The sequence below is a fragment of the Rhinoderma darwinii genome (genome assembly GCF_050947455.1).
Source record: "Rhinoderma darwinii isolate aRhiDar2 chromosome 5 unlocalized genomic scaffold, aRhiDar2.hap1 SUPER_5_unloc_48, whole genome shotgun sequence".
Taxonomy (NCBI): Eukaryota; Metazoa; Chordata; class Amphibia; order Anura; family Rhinodermatidae; genus Rhinoderma; species Rhinoderma darwinii.
The window spans coordinates 323176-344391 of NW_027461807.1; the positions used below are offsets into that span (position 1 = coordinate 323176).

Below are 21216 nucleotides of genomic sequence, written 5' to 3' on the forward strand. Positions count from 1 at the left end.
TTTATTGATTCACAAGTTCGTCATACAATAAAATACAATATGTACATTAATATAAAACTGTTTTCCATAATTGTACATTCCAAGCACTATTTGCATCTCTTGTACCATAGTTTTTCCTGTCCCTTAAAAAATATATGTACATTTCACTAAAAGCAAGTTTAATACATTCGTCCACAGAAATAAAATCACGTTTAAAAAGTAAAATATTTCTGACTTTCCAAATGGCGTTTTTAAGACAATTTATCATACTCCAACAAACCATGTACTGTTTAAAAGTTGGGCAATTAAATAGTCCGTAAATTATATATTCGTATGATAGATATTTTAATCCACAAGTCCATTTTAAAAGCACGCCGACTTTCCTCCAGACTTCTTGTGCGTAAGGACAGTTCCAAAATAAATGTAGCACAGATTCATCATTCACACAAGAGTCTCTTGGGCATTTTGCCCTTGCCACCAGGCCTCTCCTGTGCTGAAAGTCTCTTGTTGGGAGGCACTGGTGGACCATCATCCAGGCAAGGTCTATATGTCCATTTGCGAGAAATTTCCCAAAGACGTTCCGCCATACTTGTCTAGACCTCGTCTGGGAATAGTTTGCCACAGGGATAACCTCCTCATTCCCCCTTAGAATTGCAGACAGTTTCCTCTGGTCCTTTAAAACGTCGCTTTCTTGGTCCTTTAAATGAAATGTTCGTATAGTCTTTTCTAAAATCACATAATGCTTTGGGGGGCATAAAAGAACAGGGGAATTCAACGGAGGCATACACCATTTTTTAAAAACCATACCGGCAGCGTACTTTAAAAAACAACTAAAAACGCCATTGGAATTAAAACATTTAAAACAGAAGCAGAAAAATTTTACATAAAAGAAAATATGCAAATTAGGGACATCTTTTCCACCATTCAACTTGCTTTTGTACATATGATCTCTTTTTAATCTTTCCATCTTTGAACCCCATAAAAACATAAATATAATTCTGGTTAGTTTTTTTATCAAAACATCCGATGGAGGGAAAACCATTCCCACATATAACATTAGCGGCAGTAAGATCATTTTTATTATTAGTACCTTGCCCTCCATCGTCAATTCTCTAAGGTTCCAGAAAGAGATCTTTTTTTCCATTTTGCATAAAATCTCATCCCAATTGTCAATCCCATCATTTGTTTCTTTGAAAATGATACCAAGAATTTTTATTTTATCTTGTTTTATGCTAATTTCCGGAGTCTGGGAGGCGTCCCAAGCTCCAACGCTCAGACATTCACTTTTTGCAACGTTTAATTTAAAACCTGAAGCCTGGCTAAAAAACTCTGTGCACCTTAAGGTTCTTTTGAGCGAAGCAGGGTCTGTACATGCTACTGTCACATCATCCATATAGCTCAACACTTTTACCTGGTTGCCACCTCCTCCAGGGATAGGAACCCCTCTGATGACTTTGTCCTTGCGTATCTGACACAATAGGGGCTCCATTGCACATATAAATAAAATCGGGGAGAGCGGACACCCCTGCTTCACTCCAGATTTTAAAACCACATTTTCGGTTAAAAACCCATTAATAGAAATTTGGCTAAAACAAGACTTATATAGAACCTTAATACGACTTAAAATCATCTCAGGGATTGACATTTTCTTTAAAACATTAAAAAGGTACAAATGTGAAACTCTGTCAAAAGCCTTCTCAAAATCTAGCGCTAGGAGGGCTAAACCTTGACTCCGGTCTCTTGAATACCATATGACATCACGGATTATATTTAAAGTCTCAGTAATACTTCTCCCAGGAACCCCACAAACCTGGTCCGGATGTATAATTTTGCTGATCACTATTTTTAACCGGTTTGCAATTATCTTGGCCATTACTTTGTATTCCATATTTAGGAGGGTGATAGGTCTACAGTTCCCCAGCAGAGTCCGATCTCCTTTTTTAAAAATCAAAGACACTACCCCCCTCCTCCATGAAACCGGCAACATATTTACAGTAAAAGCATCTTTAAATAACACAAAAAGGTCGTCCTTTAAAATGTCCCAAAACGTTAGATAAAATTCGATGGGAAGTCCATCTGAACCAGGAGCTTTCCCATAAGAAAAACTTTTAAAAACAGTAAAAAGTTCTTCTAAGTTGATATCACGTGATAAAACCTCCTGGTCTAAAACATCTAACTTAAGATCAAGGACATTAAGAGCATCTGTTAAAAAGGACATATCAATACACTTTTCATTAAAAAGGAGCTGGTAAAAATCATGAGCAGACTTTAAAATACCTTCCCTAGAGGTTTGACCCTCCAAGTTTAAAATCACATCTCTTTTATCCATAACTTTTTTGAAGAAAAATCTGGAACATTTTTCTCCTTCCTCCAGATGTTGAACTCGGGATCTGAAAATAATTTGTTTACCTCTTTGCTCTAAACATTTCTTAATTTCTGCTTTCATACTTTCAATATCTTCTTTCACATCTATCCCCAGCTCCTTGAATTTAAAAAGTGTTTGCAACCTTGTGTTAAAATTATAAAACCATTGCTTCTTTTCTTTTGCTTTCCTCTTACCTGCTTTAATAAAAAATAACTTAATTTTTGTTTTTATTTCTTCCCACCAGGTCAGCATTGGTATGTCGGGGTTTTTCTGCTGCTGCCAACACTGGTAGGATTGGCCAAATTCCAGCTGAGTCAGAGGATCCTCCAGCAGGTGCGTGCTCAACCTCCAGAGGCCCTTATTTACCTTCAGTTCACCACTAAACTCTATCTTAGCCTGCAAGAGTTTGTGGTCAGAAAATATATTAGATATTAAAACAAATTTCACTGGGTTAAAATCCTCTGATAAAAATATAAAATCGATCCTAGAAGCCACTCTCCCATTGGACCATGTGTGGCCTAGGTCTGCCGGCAAGAGCAACTTCCAGGCATCCCTCAGCTTAAAATCGCATAAAAAATTCTTAAGCAGGTAAGAGGTCTTATCTAGTTTGCGGAGAGGGTCACCCCCCTGCCGGCATTCTCCTTCACATATACAATTGAAATCTCCTCCTACTAATAAGGGGGATGACCCAACACAAAACAATGGTAAAATTTGCATTAACTCCGCCCTCTCCTGCTTATCAGGAGAGGCATATACATTTAAAATACGAAACATAAAACCATTAAAATTCAGGTGGACTACTATTGCTCTGCCAGGTAAAATCTCAGTCACAGAATGTATAATAGTAGAAAAGCCACGGCAGAGCAGTCCTACCCCAGCAGATCTATTTTCATTGGAGCCGGACCACACGGAAGGACCCAGCTTCCAATCTTTTTTAATGTCCGAATAGTCTATTGCGTGTTGAAATCCACACTCCTGTAACAAGCAGAAATCAAAGTCCTCAGTCTCTAGGAAGGAAAACAAAGCAGCCCTACGAGCGGGGCTCTTTAATAGTCTCACGTTCAGTGAGACGACATTGACGAGAGGCATTACACATATTATGGTGGCGGATCGTCCATGCTCGAGCCACAACTAAACTCCTGGATGTCTAGCCCACCAAAGATCTCCTGCTCAGGAGACCCAGGCGACTGGATGTTCTGGGGGTTGGAAGCAGACAACTGATAGGTCATCGGCCAAGCAGATATCCGGGGAGTCAAGTTCCACTCCCCTCCGCCACTTCCTTACTGGTTCATTCTCCCTCTCATCGCTGTCATCTCCTCCCCGCTCACTGGAGGCTGCTCTCTTCTCACCCTCTGGAATGCTTGACTCCATCTCCTCCACGATGTTTTGGTGGTCCTCAGAGCGGTCGTCAAGGGTCTTCAGCGAAGTCTCCTTCCTAGGCTGGCTCTTCTCACGTTGGGACTTTGAGGTCATTTGCATAGCTCCTCCCTCTGGTGTTGAAAGGGATTTCTGCTCGGACTTGCGGCTGGTATTTGGGGTCGTCATTGCAGGGCTCTCCACTGAAGTTATGGAGACCCTCTGCTCTGACCCACTGATGGCAACACCACGGGACTTACAAGCAGAGGCCTGACCAGGAACTGTGTCAGGCTCCTGCTCTGTCCCAACCGCACTCCTGCTACAGGAGGCGCCCTTGACCTTCATCGCCTTGTCTACTGATAGAGATTCAGCAGACATTGGCTCCGGTCTTGAAATCACAGTCTCTTGTCTGGCGCCCTGGGTCATCATCACCCGATCCTCAGCAGACGCTACTGAAGATCGCTTTGGCTCTGACCCAGGTGTGGATTTCACAAAACTCTTCACCGTGTCAGCGTAGGTACGATTCCTGGCTCTGCTGGGGCAATCCCTGAACATGTGGCCCTTGCCCCCACATAAATTGCACAGTCTCTCTTTGGGGCAACTCTTCATTTGATGTCCGTATTGGCCACAATTATTGCACCTATCCAACTTCTCATCTTTGCAGGAAACCTGGGTATGTCCAAAGCGTCCACACTGCCGGCAATATGTGGGCATACCCGGGTAAAATATATAACCTCTGCTTTTCCCAATAACTACGGTAGAGGGTGGGTGCTGCATGCCTCCGATTCCCTCTGGGTCTTTTTTTAAGCGGACCAAAAATTTTCGCTTGCCTCCCCAAAATCCAACAGCATTATTAATTTTGTTCATAAATTTTACGTCATCACAATATCTCTGAAGGTAAGTGGTTATATCATCAGTCTCTACATGGGGATTGTAGAGATAGACTACCAGAGGGATCTCATCATAGGCAAAAAGTAATACGAACTCTAGTCCATCAAACTTTTCATCATACATTAGTTCGTTTACCTTCTTTACGACGTTCTGGCAGCACCCGAGATCCTGGAAGGTGATGGTGTGGGTTCCTTTGGCTTCGTTGTCCTGGAAGCAAAAAATATCCCTGTGATGTAGTCCAAGCGAACCCAAAAGCACTTCTCTGGCGATAAATTCCAAGTTCTTCTTTGGTCTGTGTCTTTCCTCCACTTCAATACGAATAGTATTCTTCATCCGGGCCTCACCCGATGCGTACGAAATCCTGGCTGGCATCTCTCCCGTCTGGCAGGAAACAGGCCGATTGCCTGGGGATCCCTTCCCGTTGCTCCCGGACTAGGCCCTTCTCCCAATAGCGACAGGGGGGTGAAGTCTGGGCTATGAACCCAGACGATCCCCCCAGGCCGAGAGAAAGGGTACCGGAAGCACCTCCTGACAAGTCTCCTGGATAAATCCAATTGATCTTAGCCAGAAGGCCGAGAAGCGATAACCCGAGCGGCCCTTGCCTTGCCCGAGCCTGTCCCATACTGCTGTTCACCCCTTGCAGCGATTCAGCCTACTCCTAGGCAATTCCATGGGGCCCTGCAGGCTCACACACATTTACAGCTACTAAGCGGGAGGTGAATAAAGGCCGGAGAGGAAGCTACACAGGATTTGCTTCTTTTGCTTGCACCACAATGCAGTGCTGAAAGAGGAGGAATCTACATAAAAACGCCTTCTTGGCAACGCCCAAATGCCCTCTTGCCGTGCAAATACTGGCGGCAGCAGCAGCAGCAGTAAGTGCATGCCCACAGCCACCCCTTGTTCCTTCACAACTTGTATTAGCTTTAATCCAGTCGGGTGCTGCCTGCTGAGCAGCACTGACCAACACTGCCTGGGCCCAGGCTTTTATCTCTGAGGCCCCATTATGATGTCAGAAAGCTGGCTCTGGAATCCTGAGGGCTCCACTATGACACGTGCAAAGTTCCATCTGAACTTTATATAAGACGGTGAGGCTCAGTCAGTCACTCAGTGTTGCCTGAGAGGGCAACACTGCAACAGCCGGCCGCCAGGCTGTCTTTTTTTTGCACATTTATTTGCCTCCAGGAGGCCACAAGAGGGAGACAAGGGACTGCAAAATGGAAAATAAGCATCCACCAACTTTACAGACAACTTCTCCTTGCTCCTACAACCTCCATCCTTGCACAGTTTGTTATTCTTCCAGGTAACATAGTAACAAATCCAAATTGCTGCTGTCTTTGTAGGCAAGCAAGGGTTTGTTGCAACTGCAATTCTTACTTCTTCTTGAAATGTAGGGACGACAGTACATTCCATCACATCCATCCAGTGTACACAGGTAGGTCCATTGTGGCGGGCAGGCGAGCGGGCGGGCTGCTTTATTGGCTGTTTGCTGTTCCCCTACTCCACTCCACTATTTGACTGTTGTGCTGCATCAATCAATCAATCAATCAATCAATCAATCAATCAATCAATCAATCAATCAGTGGCTGGCTCAGGTGCAGCTCTTTAACTTACCTAAAAGGGAGGGCGGAGAGAAGACAAGGAAGGTGAATGAGCTGTTCCAATGTGAAATGCCGGAAACACAGAAAACACAGACGACACACAACAAGAGGTGGCAATCTATTCATTAATTGCATTTAATCAATGAGCTCATTATCACTCATGCATTGTCCAACAGGTGTTGAAATAATGGGATTAAAAGGGGAGATCCCTTCAGAAAGACAGAAACAATGGCAAAGAGAAAAAACACTTTTGGAATCTGATTTTAGTCAACACATAAGGAAAGGGTGCACCGGTCCTGGAAATACTGCAATACCAGGTCAATGCGTGGAGTGGACAGAGCAAGCTCTATTTCCATCTCCCTGTTCTAAAAATCCATTTAATATATGGTCCCCAGATAGGGGACGTATCAGATATTAAACTGATAAGAACAGATTTTTTTTTTTTTTTTTTTTTTTACTCAGATCACAAGTCTCAAAACTTAAAATCACCATCTTTTTCTCTTCACAGATCTCAAGACTCACATCATCATCGTAAAAGGTAAGTATATTTATACATTATTTCCCCCTAAATATCTATTCTACACTCCCATTACAGAATTCCATTTCTTTTGCTTCCATTTTTCTTCTGCTTTCTCTATTCCTAGTTCTTTCTTTTCTTTCCAAAAATAGATAAATAAATAATTTAGGCTTAGACGTATGCAATCATCAACAGTTAAAGCATCCCTTTTAAATAGTAAAATATTCCTGGACCTCCATAGCGCCATTTTAACTGATGCTAAGATCAGCCAAACTATTTGAAACTCATTTTCCCCGATTCCAATTCCATAAAATATCAAGTTAAAATTAAAATAGTTAACTTTACTCACCATGCTCACCAACTTACTTATCTTTTTCCACACTTTTTGTGCAAAATCACAATTCCAGAAAACATGCATTGTGGTTTCATCATCAATACAACCACTTCTAGGACATTGGCTATTCCGATTCAGTCGTCTTTTATATTGGAAATCCTTTGTTGGTAAACAATCCTTTATCATACACCATAATAGATCTTTGTGATCATTAGACAAACAAAGATGGTTAACACATTTCCAAATGTTTTTAACTACCTGGGGAGTAAACCGTTCAATCGGGCTGCAAATGGTTCTACCCTCTAAGACTTTTAATATTTTTTTATGATTAATAAGAACCTCTTTTCCTTCTTCTGCCAGATTGAACTCTCTTATAATTTTCTCTAAGATTAAATAGTTCTCTGGAGGCAACCACCTATATGGTCTCTTTAGATCTATATTGATCCATTTATACTTCCTTATGAAAAAACCAAAATTATATATTACAAAGGCTCTCAACTTTGATTCAGGTCCACATAGGATACTAATACACTGTGATAAATACTTACAAAATAAAAACTGTCTAAGATCAGGGAAACCCTTACCACCATTTCCTTTTGATTTATATAACTCTACTCTCCTTACTCTCTCCATTTTTGAACCCCAAAAGAAGTTAAAACATACCTTAATAATTCTTTTCATCATAATGTTTGAGGGCATAAAAACAGCAGATACATATAAAATCAGAGGCAATAGAACTTGTTTAATCACTAAGATTTTCCCTTCCATTGATAGGCACCTTAGTTTCCAAAAATCCACCTTCTTTTTAACCCTTTCCAAGAGAGATTCCCAATTTTTTATACTTCCACAGTTTTGTGAGAAATGAATACCTAGAATTTTCATATCTACTACACTTAATAATTTACATTCCCTTTCCAACTTAAGATTCCCTATCAATAAAACCCCTGATTTTTCCCAGTTTATTTTAAAACCAGATGCACCATTAAACCATTCAACTACTCGTAATACCCTATTAAACCCTCTCAAACTTCTAACTAAAACCGTAATGTCATCCATATATGCCACAATTTTAACTCGCTCATTTTTATTCCCTGGTATAAAAACACCATCAATAACTTTATCCCTTCTTATTGCACATAAAAGTGGTTCCACGGCACAAATAAAGAGTATTGGCGACAAAGGACACCCTTGCTTCACTCCACAATTCCTTTTAACCTTTTCCGATAAAAAGCCATTCACTGAAATTTTACTGAAACAACTAGAATATAAACTCTTAATACACTTAATAAACATATCAGGACAACCAAGCTTTTTTAAAACCTGAAATAAAGACAAATGGGAAATTCTATCATATGCTTTTTCGAAATCTAATGAGATCAATGCCAAATCCTGATCACGATCTTTAAAATCCCATAATACATCTCTAATCAAGAGTAATGAATCTGTAATTTTTCTCCCTGGCACAGCACATGTCTGATCCTCCTCAATTACCGATGAGATTACTTTTTTCAAACGATTAGCAAATAATTTTGCATAAATTTTATAATCCATGTTTAGTAACGTTATAGGCCTCCAATTCTTTATCATTTCTTTATCCCCTTTCTTAAAAAGTAAAACAATTAACCCTTCAGACCATGATATTGGCATTTTAAAAGAGGATAGCACCCTAAAAATGATATCACAAAAATCCACACCCACCAACTTCCAAAAGACCCTATAGAACTCTATCGGTAAACCATCCAAACCAGGTGTTTTCCCATTTGAAAAGCTATTAACAGTATTATAAATTTCATTTTCAGTAAAATCTTCAGATAAAAGACCTATTTCTTCTTTATTAAAATGTTTATCTAGTTGACTGATAAAGTGGTCCCTTAAAGAACCATCACTTTTTTTTTCAGAAAATAAGTTATCATAAAACTCATGTGCCTTTTTCAATTTACCTTCCAAAACCACCTCTCCCTCCAACTTGTCAATATAATCTCTCTTATTGATGATTTTTTTAAAGAAGAACTTTGAGCATTTTTCATCACATTCCAAAATTTTTACTCTCGAATTAAATATGATTTCCCTTCCTTTTTCATACAAACTTCTATTAATTTGGCTTTTAATGCCTTCAATCTCATCATCCATCATTACACCACTCTTTTTCAAGACATAAAAACACTGGAGTTTCGTATTTAGAGATTCATATAATTCCACTCTCTCTCTCGCCTTTCTTTTACTAATACGAATGAAAAATGTTTTGATCTGAGATTTTACGAACTCCCACCATTCAAAAACATCCTTAAAACTGCTTTTCCTACACTGCAACTTTTTATAGAATGAACCAAATTCCGATTTTACGTTCTCATCTTCTAATAGTTTTGTATTCAATTTCCAATGTGAAGATTTTTTGCTTTCCATTCTCTCACATTCTAACGTACATTTGATCAATCTATGATCGGAAAAACAGTTAAAATCAGTTTTAAAAGATGACCCTTTAAAATGCTCTGATACAAAAAAATAGTCTATTCTAGACCTAGAGTTTTTCCTACTCCATGTAAATTCATCTTCTTTCTTTTTGCCACATATTTCCCACATATCTTTTAAATTACTTGATGAGAGAATTCCTTTTAGGCATGATACTGAACCATCTTTCTTATTTTCCAGATGGCAGTTAAAGTCTCCTCCAATTATAATAGGGTCCGAACCTGTAAGGAACAACTGCAGAATTTCAAAGAGCTGGATTCTCTTACTCTTCTCTGTGTATCCATACACACAGAAACATTTGATTTTTTTATTAGTCTTCTTCACTTCTATCATCATTATCCTCCCCGGATAAATCTCTTGAATTTTCTCCACTTTCCACTCCTTACTACATAAAAAACCTACTCCATCGCTCTTTTGCTCATTACCTCCTGAAAAAAAGGCTTTTCCTTTCCAATATTTTTTATAGAACTCATAACACATACTTTTCTCTATATTACATTCTTGTAAAAAAATGAAATCATAAGCTTCATTATTAAAAAAGTCATATAAAGCAACTCTCTTTTTTGAATTTTTTAACCCCTGAACATTCAGGGAAGCTATACTGATCATCTTTTAATGACAATTCCAGGGCTATCTCCCCCGCCCTCATCAGTGGTAGAAGGATACTCGTTTATCCTCAAAGCCTCCGAACTAACAGAGCTTAAGGGTGACACGACTTCCAAAATTTCTATCACTCTTCTTTTTTCACCACTAATATTTCCACGTTTCGCCTCTGCTTCATCATCTAAAGATCTTTTCAAATTACCTAATGTCGTTTCCATTACCTCTTCAGTAAGGCCCTCCTTTTCCACAGGACTATCTGAAGGGGTTTCCCTCACTACAGTGATACCTTCTGTTTGTCCAGATCCCCCAGCTTCAGATCCCTGGGTTACCACTACTGCAGGTATTTTTTCCACTTTTTCTTTTACTTTTTTCTTTTCCTCTTTTTCCTTCCTAGTTTCTTTTTTCTCTTGCCTCTTTTCTTTTCCCTCTCGTCTCTTCTCCTTTCTCTCCTTCTCCTTCCTCTCTTTCTCCGTACACTCTCTTTCCTCCTCCTGAACCTCCTCCTGAACCTCCTCCTGAACCTCCTCCATTACCTCTTCAACTTGCTGTGGTTCAGGTATTTCTTCCATACGTTTTGGACAATCTGCCTCTTGATGAATACTCATCGGGCAGTCCATACAGCGTTTACAGTTATCATCACTGTGGCCGTATTTCTTGCAACTTCTGCAATAGGGAGGCATCCCTGAAAAAAATAAATATCCTCTACTACGATTTATAAACACCACAGGCGGGGGCCTACAGACTCCTCCTTCTTCCTGTGGATCTTTTTTAAACGTAGCATAATATACTCGCTTTCCATTCCACACTCCGAAATCCGTCATCCCATGTTGCTTTAGGGAGAGTTTTTCACAAAAATTCCAGAGGTATGATTCCACCTCTTGGTCCGTTATAAATGGACTATACATTTGTATGGTTAACAATTTTGCCTGAAATTGAAACAATGGGGCAATTTTTATCCCCTTAAAAACATCTCGCCCCTTATTAGCTTCATAAAGGGTGTATGCCTTTTCGCATAATGCATTTGTTTCCAAAGTCACATCATAAATTCCCCTAGAGAAGAAGGTTTGTATACAAAAGAAGTTCTTCTTCTCCAATTCCATAACCGGTATTAGTATTTTGTCATAAAGGTACCTTAGATTTTTTTCTTGTCGGACTTCTGGGGACACGAAGAACCGAATAGTATCCTTTAAGCCATACTTATCATCAAAGAAGTCAGGCCGATTATCCTGAAATCCTCGCCATTCTCCTGGTGTTCTCCTTCCATAAGCCATATTCCAACGAATTTTTTCTTCCTCCACAGCACGAAAAAAAGCCCTTGAAAAGAGCTCGATCGCCTCCTGATTCCAATGGAAAACACGAAATCCACACGTCCAGCGAAAGAATCCCTCCACGAATAGGTTCCAGATCCTCCAAAGAAAAAGGCACACCAGCTTTCAGCCACCCCTCAATAGCAGCAGTTCGGTCCGAAAACCGAAAAGGCCGAGCAGGTAGGTTTCCACCAGTGCACCTTGCCCTCTGACTTCAACCCACTACAGATCGAAGCCAAAAGGCCGAGAAGCGATAACCCGAGCGGCCCTTGCCTTGCCCGAGCCTGTCCCATACTGCTGTTCACCCCTTGCAGCGATTCAGCCTACTCCTAGGCAATTCCATGGGGCCCTGCAGGCTCACACACATTTACAGCTACTAAGCGGGAGGTGAATAAAGGCCGGAGAGGAAGCTACACAGGATTTGCTTCTTTTGCTTGCACCACAATGCAGTGCTGAAAGAGGAGGAATCTACATAAAAACGCCTTCTTGGCAACGCCCAAATGCCCTCTTGCCGTGCAAATACTGGCGGCAGCAGCAGCAGCAGTAAGTGCATGCCCACAGCCACCCCTTGTTCCTTCACAACTTGTATTAGCTTTAATCCAGTCGGGTGCTGCCTGCTGAGCAGCACTGACCAACACTGCCTGGGCCCAGGCTTTTATCTCTGAGGCCCCATTATGATGTCAGAAAGCTGGCTCTGGAATCCTGAGGGCTCCACTATGACACGTGCAAAGTTCCATCTGAACTTTATATAAGACGGTGAGGCTCAGTCAGTCACTCAGTGTTGCCTGAGAGGGCAACACTGCAACAGCCGGCCGCCAGGCTGTCTTTTTTTTGCACATTTATTTGCCTCCAGGAGGCCACAAGAGGGAGACAAGGGACTGCAAAATGGAAAATAAGCATCCACCAACTTTACAGACAACTTCTCCTTGCTCCTACAACCTCCATCCTTGCACAGTTTGTTATTCTTCCAGGTAACATAGTAACAAATCCAAATTGCTGCTGTCTTTGTAGGCAAGCAAGGGTTTGTTGCAACTGCAATTCTTACTTCTTCTTGAAATGTAGGGACGACAGTACATTCCATCACATCCATCCAGTGTACACAGGTAGGTCCATTGTGGCGGGCAGGCGAGCGGGCGGGCTGCTTTATTGGCTGTTTGCTGTTCCCCTACTCCACTCCACTATTTGACTGTTGTGCTGCATCAATCAATCAATCAATCAATCAATCAATCAGTGGCTGGCTCAGGTGCAGCTCTTTAACTTACCTAAAAGGGAGGGCGGAGAGAAGACAAGGAAGGTGAATGAGCTGTTCCAATGTGAAATGCCGGAAACACAGAAAACACAGACGACACACAACAAGAGGTGGCAATCTATTCATTAATTGCATTTAATCAATGAGCTCATTATCACTCATGCATTGTCCAACAGGTGTTGAAATAATGGGATTAAAAGGGGAGATCCCTTCAGAAAGACAGAAACAATGGCAAAGAGAAAAAACACTTTTGGAATCTGATTTTAGTCAACACATAAGGAAAGGGTGCACCGGTCCTGGAAATACTGCAATACCAGGTCAATGCGTGGAGTGGACAGAGCAAGCTCTATTTCCATCTCCCTGTTCTAAAAATCCATTTAATATATGGTCCCCAGATAGGGGACGTATCAGATATTAAACTGATAAGAACAGATTTTTTTTTAAGTTGACTACCCCAACTTTGGGGGTAACCGTTTATTTAAAATTTTTCAGGTTTTACAATAAATTAACATTTTTCAACATTTTTACAAGGATTCACATTTTACAACAATGGTTAAAAAATAAATACAAATTGTCAGATTAAAATCATACAATTTATAAAAGGGCACTTGGTGGCATCATATTATAGAATTCCATTCGCTAAAAAACCATTTTCTACTTAAAACAGGAGAGAATTTTTTGTCTAAAAGATAATATTTGTGCATTTCATAAAAACAAATTCCTAAAATATCATTCACAGATAAAATTTCATGTTTGAATAAAAGAATATTCCTGGCCGCCCACAGAGCTGCTTTAACGCAGTTAGTAATCTTCCATGCCATAATTTTCTGAGTCCTTGTTGGGCACTCCAGACATCCGTAAAATACGCCTTCACTTGTAATTCTTTTTATTCCGGTTATCTTCTTCATCAAGGGGAGGATTTTTGTCCATATTAGTTGTGAAAAATAACATTGCCAAAAGAGATGTAAGACTGTCTCGTCATCGCGGCATCCTCCCCTTGGACACGCAGCCGAGTTGGTCAGTCCCCTTCGATGCTGGAATGCCCGGCATGGAAGACACTCGTGGGCGCAGCTCCAGGCCAGATCCTTCTGTGAATTAAAAATGAATTTAGCATTAACCATGCTCCAGATAATTTTGCATTTGTTTTCATTAAAATTGCTAATGGGGGCTATTAAAACATTTTCTTTTATTTCCTTTAAAACATATTTACTATTTTTTACATCTTCTATTCTTTTGTCTTTTAGGTTAAAAAGGTTCACTATTTTTTCTAAAATCTTATACTGGTCTGGCAGGTTAAAAGCATATGGCGAGCTTAAAACCGTAGAGAACCATCCGTACCTCCTCATAAAATAGCCAGTGTTAAAACGGATAAAATAAGACCAGTAGTGTTCCTTAAAAACAGTATTAAGACACAGTGTAAAAAAATGGATTAAAAGAAATGCTTTTATATTTGGAAAATCTTTACCACCCATTAGCTTTGGTAACATCACTTTTTCTCTCCTGAGCTTCTCCATCCTAGAATTCCATAAAAATGTAAAACATGCCTTGGTAATCTTTTTTAATAAAATATCAGGGGGAGGGAAAACCATACTTAGATATAATAAAATTGGTAAAATCACCATTTTTGTGATTAAAATTTTTCCCTCCATTGTCAGTTTTCTAAGATTCCATAAACAAATTTTCTTATTAACTTTTTGTGCCACCAAGTCCCAACTGATAAAACCATTGTTTGACTCATTGAAGGAGACCCCTAAAATCTGTACAGACTCCGACACAGGGACTGGAATGTCCTGTAAAATCATATTGCCAATATTTAAAATATTACTTTTATTAAAATTGACTTTAAAACCGGAGGAGCAGCAAAATTGGTATATCTGTTGTAATGCTTTTTGCAGTGACGGGGCGTCCCTGCACAGGACCGCGACATCATCCATGTACCCCACCACTTTTGCCTCTAGTCCCCCCCCGCCCGGCAGGGGGACTCCACATATCTGTCTGTCATTCCTCAATCTGCAGAGTAGAGGCTCGATCGCACATATAAAAAGTAGTGGGGACAAGGGACACCCCTGCTTCACTCCGGAGTTTAAAAGGACATCCTGTGTCTTAAAACCCTTTACTAAAATCTTGCTCGTACAATTTTCATAAAAGGCCTTCAGAGACTGTAAAAAACCTTCTGGTATACCCATCTTTTCTAAAACCTTAAAAAGATAAAAATGTGATACTCTATCAAAGGCTTTCTCGAAATCTATGGATAAAACCGCCAATCTGCCTTTTCTCTCCTTCGTATCACCAATAGCATCTTTTAAAAGGTTTAAATTGTCCCATATGCTCCTCCCAGGTATCCCACAGACTTGGTTGGAGTGGACGATTTTCTCTATAACAGCCTTTAGCCTATTCGCGCAAATCTTGGCCATTATTTTGTAGTCTGTGTTCAGTAAGGTGATAGGCCTCCAGTTTTTAATATCTGTTTTGTCCCCCTTTTTATAAAGCAGGGACACCTCACCTTTCTTCCAGGACCCCGGGAGGGCTTTTGTTCTAAAAACTTGAGTAAAAAGGGAATAGAGATCCTCTTTTAAAACTCCATAAAATGTGACATAAAACTCTATGGGTATACCATCAGGGCCAGGGACTTTACCTGTTTTAAAACTCTTGATGGTATCTAAAATCTCCTGTTCCGTAATATCCTGTAATAAAAAATCTTTGGAGACAGGATTTAAAACAGCGTCAACCTCCTTCAATGAGTCGTTCATCAAATCAACATTAACAAGCTTTATATTAAAAAGATCCGCATAAAATCTGTGTACCTTTTTTAAAATATTGTCAGTGTTTGTATCTCCATCAACATTGTCTAACAGGGTATGCTTATCGTTAATTTTCTTAAAAAAGTACCTGGAGCAGGTCTCATTTTCCTCGAGGTGTTTCATTTTTGAACGAAAGACAATTTCCTTACCTCTCTGCTCCAGGCACTGGGAGATCTCCTTCCTAATCTCCATAATCTCCTCCTCCACCTGCATACCCTGTTCTCTGAACTTGTATTGGGTCTGCAGACGGGTATTCAAATTAGCAAAAAAATCCTGTTTTTCTTTTGCTTTTCTCCTTCCGATTTTTATGAAAAAGTCTCTTATTTTTATTTTTATTTTCTCCCACCATGAGACTATGGACATATTTGGATGTCTTACCCGTCTGCAGCCCTTATAAAAGGTAATAAAATCAGATAAAATTTGCGGATCATCTAAAAGGGAAACGTTCATTTTCCAGGCTTTTTTGACAGTATTTTTCCCAATATCATTTTTAACTTTAAAATACAATAATTTATGATCAGATAAAACATTGGGATTAAGATCACATTTAAAAGGCAGTACTTGATAAGAGCAGAATATAAAATCGATCCTGGAGCTACAGTTCACATTGCTCCAGGTGACGCCGGCCTCTGCAGATAAATTGCTGTTACATTTCTTAAAAACATCAGTAAGTTTAAAATCAGTAACTATATCTTTTAATAATGAGGAGGTTTTGTCATAATTCCTGCTTACTGAGTTAGAGAACCGGCGTTCCCCCTTTAAAATACAATTAAAATCACCCGCTAAAACAAGTGGCTCTGAATCGTTTAAAAAAAGGGGTAAAATCTCTAGCATTCTAGCTCTTTCATTCTTGTCCGAGGACCCATAAAAATTAAAAAACTGCCATCTAATACCGTCTATAAAAGCTTTGACCAATAAAATTCTACCTGGTAAAATTTCATTAAAACTGTCAATTAAAACGTTCCCTTTAAATAAAATGGCGACACCTGCGGCTCTGGAATCGTTAGACCCGGACCACACTGAAGGTCCGAGTCTCCAGTCTTCCTTATATTTGTTGTAGTTCGTGCGATGTGGGATACAGCATTCCTGTAGGAAAAAAACGGTGGCGGAAAAAATAGAAAGATAATCAAACAGGGCAGCTCTTCTCGTCTTGGAATGCACGCTCCTAACATTTAAGGAAATGCCACCTAACTCTGCCATGAGGAAAAGGGAAAAGAGACAGTCTTATGTAATCTTACCCGAGGTGGCCTCAGCAGTCCTCGGCGTTACCAGAGACCTCACTCGAACTCTCATCGCCCTCCGACTTCAAACCGACTGTATAACTTGAGGAGATTGGAGAGGAACTCATGTCAGACAGCTGACCCCCCGCCATACCTGAGGCACTGATCGAAAATGGGTCCCATATGGACTCCACGGGCAAGGTTTCTGGAGCATCTCGTATGGCAGCCTCCTCCCCTACGATAGGGGCAGGAAACGCACTCGCGGCCGTTTCAGGGACTTCTGTCACCTCAGAGGTGGCTATGCTTGTCTCCCCCAACTGGCGAGAAGGGGGGAGACCTTCAGCTGGTGCTTCCGGGGGTGCGTCAACTGGTTTCCCTGCTTTCGCTCTAGCAGGTACTCCCATCGGCACCCCCGCTGCCACCTCCGAGTACGCCCTACGCCTCTTAGACCTTGCTGCCGCTCCGCCCGGGTCCTCTGCCTCAGGTACAGGCTGACCCAGCACCTCCTGCGGCCCAGGCGGATCAGCTTCATCCGAACTACCCATCTCCTCCGTTTCCTGAGGGGGCTTTTTCGTCCGCTGATCACTGGCTCTTCTCTTAAACCGCCTTTGCTCCTTTGGGTCACCTGTTTGGGGGGGTCTGCTGGAGGTGTCCATGTCATCAGCCTCTTCACCTCTTGGTTCCTCTCCTTGTGCGGGGGCGATCTGGCCTGCTGGCTGCTCTGGACGCCTCGGCCGGACCTCGGGTTGTTCCGATCTGTGGGGACAAGTAGCATATAGATGACCAACTCGGCTGCAAAAACGACACCTTTTCCCCAGAGGGCAAGTTTTGGCCTCGTGCTCAGAGCTGCCACAGTTCCTACAGGTGCTTTCGCAGAACTCTTTGGTGTGACCGTACTTTTGACATTTTCTACAGAATGGAGGCATTCCTGTGTAAAAAAGATCTCCTGCCATATCACCTAATTTAAAGCGTGCTGGCGGCAACATTATCCCCCCTGCTGTATTGGCATCTCTATAACAAGTTACTAAAAATCTCCACTTTGACGTCCAAACTCCAACTTCGTTCATTATTTTGCCAATACATTTTACACTTTTGAAATAGGGGGATAAAAAGGACATCACATCTTTTAAATCAGCAAACGGGCAGTACATTTTTATCACAATCATCTTAGTGATGTCCAACACATGTTCGTAAAATTCAATACCGTCCAGTCTCGGATCGTTTTTTACCATGTATGCCGCCAGCAGATCTTGGAACACTCCATTCTGTACAAAAGTTATGTCGTATGTTCTTCTCCTAGGATAGTCTTGTACCGCCAATATCTCCCGCTTCTGAATGTTGAAAATGCCAACAAGCACGGTCTCCACCAAGAACTTCAGGCCGCAGGTCGTCGCCTTCTCTTCTGATACAATAACACGGATTGTATTCTTTATCCGGGCATACGCCGGTATCTCACCAGGACTTTCGTCCATGGTGAGGGGTTTTCAGGGAAAGTTACGCCACCCGTTGGTGACGTAACGTCTACGCAGCTTTCCCCTTTTCGGCCGAAGCCTACACGGGGGATATGTGGATCGCAACTCGTTGCTCAGGACTAAGCCTCTCTCCCAAATAGCAGCACGGGGGTGAAGTCCAGGCGAACCTGGACGATCCCCCGAGGCCGAGAGAGAGGGTACCTGAGCACCTCCCAACTAAGACCAGGCAGCACTGACTACAAGTAATCAGAACTACACTTGATCTCAGCCAAAAGGCCGAGAAGCGATAACCCGAGCGGCCCTTGCCTTGCCCGAGCCTGTCCCATACTGCTGTTCACCCCTTGCAGCGATTCAGCCTACTCCTAGGCAATTCCATGGGGCCCTGCAGGCTCACACACATTTACAGCTACTAAGCGGGAGGTGAATAAAGGCCGGAGAGGAAGCTACACAGGATTTGCTTCTTTTGCTTGCACCACAATGCAGTGCTGAAAGAGGAGGAATCTACATAAAAACGCCTTCTTGGCAACGCCCAAATGCCCTCTTGCCGTGCAAATACTGGCGGCAGCAGCAGCAGCAGTAAGTGCATGCCCACAGCCACCCCTTGTTCCTTCACAACTTGTATTAGCTTTAATCCAGTCGGGTGCTGCCTGCTGAGCAGCACTGACCAACACTGCCTGGGCCCAGGCTTTTATCTCTGAGGCCCCATTATGATGTCAGAAAGCTGGCTCTGGAATCCTGAGGGCTCCACTATGACACGTGCAAAGTTCCATCTGAACTTTATATAAGACGGTGAGGCTCAGTCAGTCACTCAGTGTTGCCTGAGAGGGCAACACTGCAACAGCCGGCCGCCAGGCTGTCTTTTTTTTGCACATTTATTTGCCTCCAGGAGGCCACAAGAGGGAGACAAGGGACTGCAAAATGGAAAATAAGCATCCACCAACTTTACAGACAACTTCTCCTTGCTCCTACAACCTCCATCCTTGCACAGTTTGTTATTCTTCCAGGTAACATAGTAACAAATCCAAATTGCTGCTGTCTTTGTAGGCAAGCAAGGGTTTGTTGCAACTGCAATTCTTACTTCTTCTTGAAATGTAGGGACGACAGTACATTCCATCACATCCATCCAGTGTACACAGGTAGGTCCATTGTGGCGAGCGGGCGGGCTGCTTTATTGGCTGTTTGCTGTTCCCCTACTCCACTCCACTATTTGACTGTTGTGCTGCATCAATCAATCAATCAATCAATCAATCAATCAATCAATCAATCAATCAATCAATCAATCAATCAGTGGCTGGCTCAGGTGCAGCTCTTTAACTTACCTAAAAGGGAGGGCGGAGAGAAGACAAGGAAGGTGAATGAGCTGTTCCAATGTGAAATGCCGGAAACACAGAAAACACAGACGACACACAACAAGAGGTGGCAATCTATTCATTAATTGCATTTAATCAATGAGCTCATTATCACTCATGCATTGTCCAACAGGTGTTGAAATAATGGGATTAAAAGGGGAGATCCCTTCAGAAAGACAGAAACAATGGCAAAGAGAAAAAACACTTTTGGAATCTGATTTTAGTCAACACATAAGGAAAGGGTGCACCGGTCCTGGAAATACTGCAATACCAGGTCAATGCGTGGAGTGGACAGAGCAAGCTCTATTTCCATCTCCCTGTTCTAAAAATCCATTTAATATATGGTCCCCAGATAGGGGACGTATCAGATATTAAACTGATAAGAACAGATTTTTTTTTTTTTTTTTTTTTTTTTTTTTTAAAACCATTCAGTTTAACTTAAAGCAACAGTACACAAACCATTTTGCATTTTAAGGCATAAGTTGCCTTAGTCGTACATCATCATGGCTATTTTATTCCAAACAATAATAATCAAGACACAGAAAGGATTGTGAAGAACAAAAATAAAACAGGAATAAATCTTATCAATTAGCTATATTTCACCAACCTTCTCCACTTCTTAAATTTCCATATCCCCTCTGCGTCTATACCACCACCGCACTGACTATCCCAACGATAGACTACGTATAGTCTTGACAAAACCATCCTCACACACTCACCAATGGGTACCCACTTATGTTTGAAAACACCTAAATTACGTACATCCCATAAGCTTTCCATTATACACACCATAATCAACCATAAGATCCTATCACTTACTCTGTTACAAGCCCCTATAGCAAACATCGCAACCTTCCAATCCACAAACTTCACCCCAGCTAACTCCTTACAGACGCCACCCATCCTCCTCCATACCTCATACGAATAATTGCAGTCCCAAAAAAGATGCCTAACAGTCTCCCGTGAATTACACCCAACCCTTGGACACACCTCAAATCTAACTAGCATTCTCCTCCTCTGCACATCTCTAACAGGCAATATATCATGCAACGCCATCCACACTATGTCCTTTTGTCTATTGGACATACCTCTCACGCCTAACTTCTTCCAAGTATCCACAACATCCTCTCCTCGCAAACCCACAATGTTACACACAACCTCATTCACACACAATCTTTTTAGCACAGCCTTCTTATCCAGAAACCCACCCATAGGCACTGCAATCAAATCATATTTCCTAATGAACCTTTCAATCACAACATACCATACCGGACATACATAAGCAACAGGCACAGTAGCGTCTCTCTTAAACCAATTTAACCCATAAAGCATCCAACCGGCCATATACCTTACCATATACGCACTCTTATTTCCTTTCCCCAAGAGCCCCACCACTGTTTTAATATAATTTAACCCAAGAAAGACCTCCACATTCGGAAAATCCAAACCTCCATTCTCACAAGACTTATAAACATACTCACGCTTCAACTTTTCCATTTGACTTCCCCACAGAAAGGTAAACACCATTTTCTCTGACTTTTTGATTTTCCTACTAGCGGAGGGAAAAATACTAGCCACAAAAACCAAAATAGGCAAAATCACTGTCTTAATTATCAACACCTTCCCTGATAAAGTCAGGTCTCTAAGTCTCCAAAAATTCAATTTCTTCTCAATCCTCTTGCCACATTCATCCCAACTCTCATTCC

The 21216-nt window shown here is 41.4% G+C and overlaps 1 non-coding gene and 2 pseudogenes across 1 annotated transcript; all 3 read right to left on the reverse strand.

The window, feature by feature from the left end:
- Positions 1-6469: 6469 nt before the first annotated feature.
- LOC142695690 (U2 spliceosomal RNA) lies at positions 6470-6672 on the reverse strand (annotated as a pseudogene).
- Positions 6673-12948: 6276 nt separating this feature from the next.
- On the reverse strand, positions 12949-13117 carry LOC142695691 (U2 spliceosomal RNA; annotated as a pseudogene).
- Positions 13118-19747: 6630 nt separating this feature from the next.
- Positions 19748-19938, reverse strand: LOC142695674 (U2 spliceosomal RNA). Its single transcript, XR_012863752.1, has one exon. It is a non-coding gene; the product is annotated as a U2 spliceosomal RNA (small nuclear RNA).
- Between the last annotated feature and the right edge of the window lie 1278 nt (positions 19939-21216).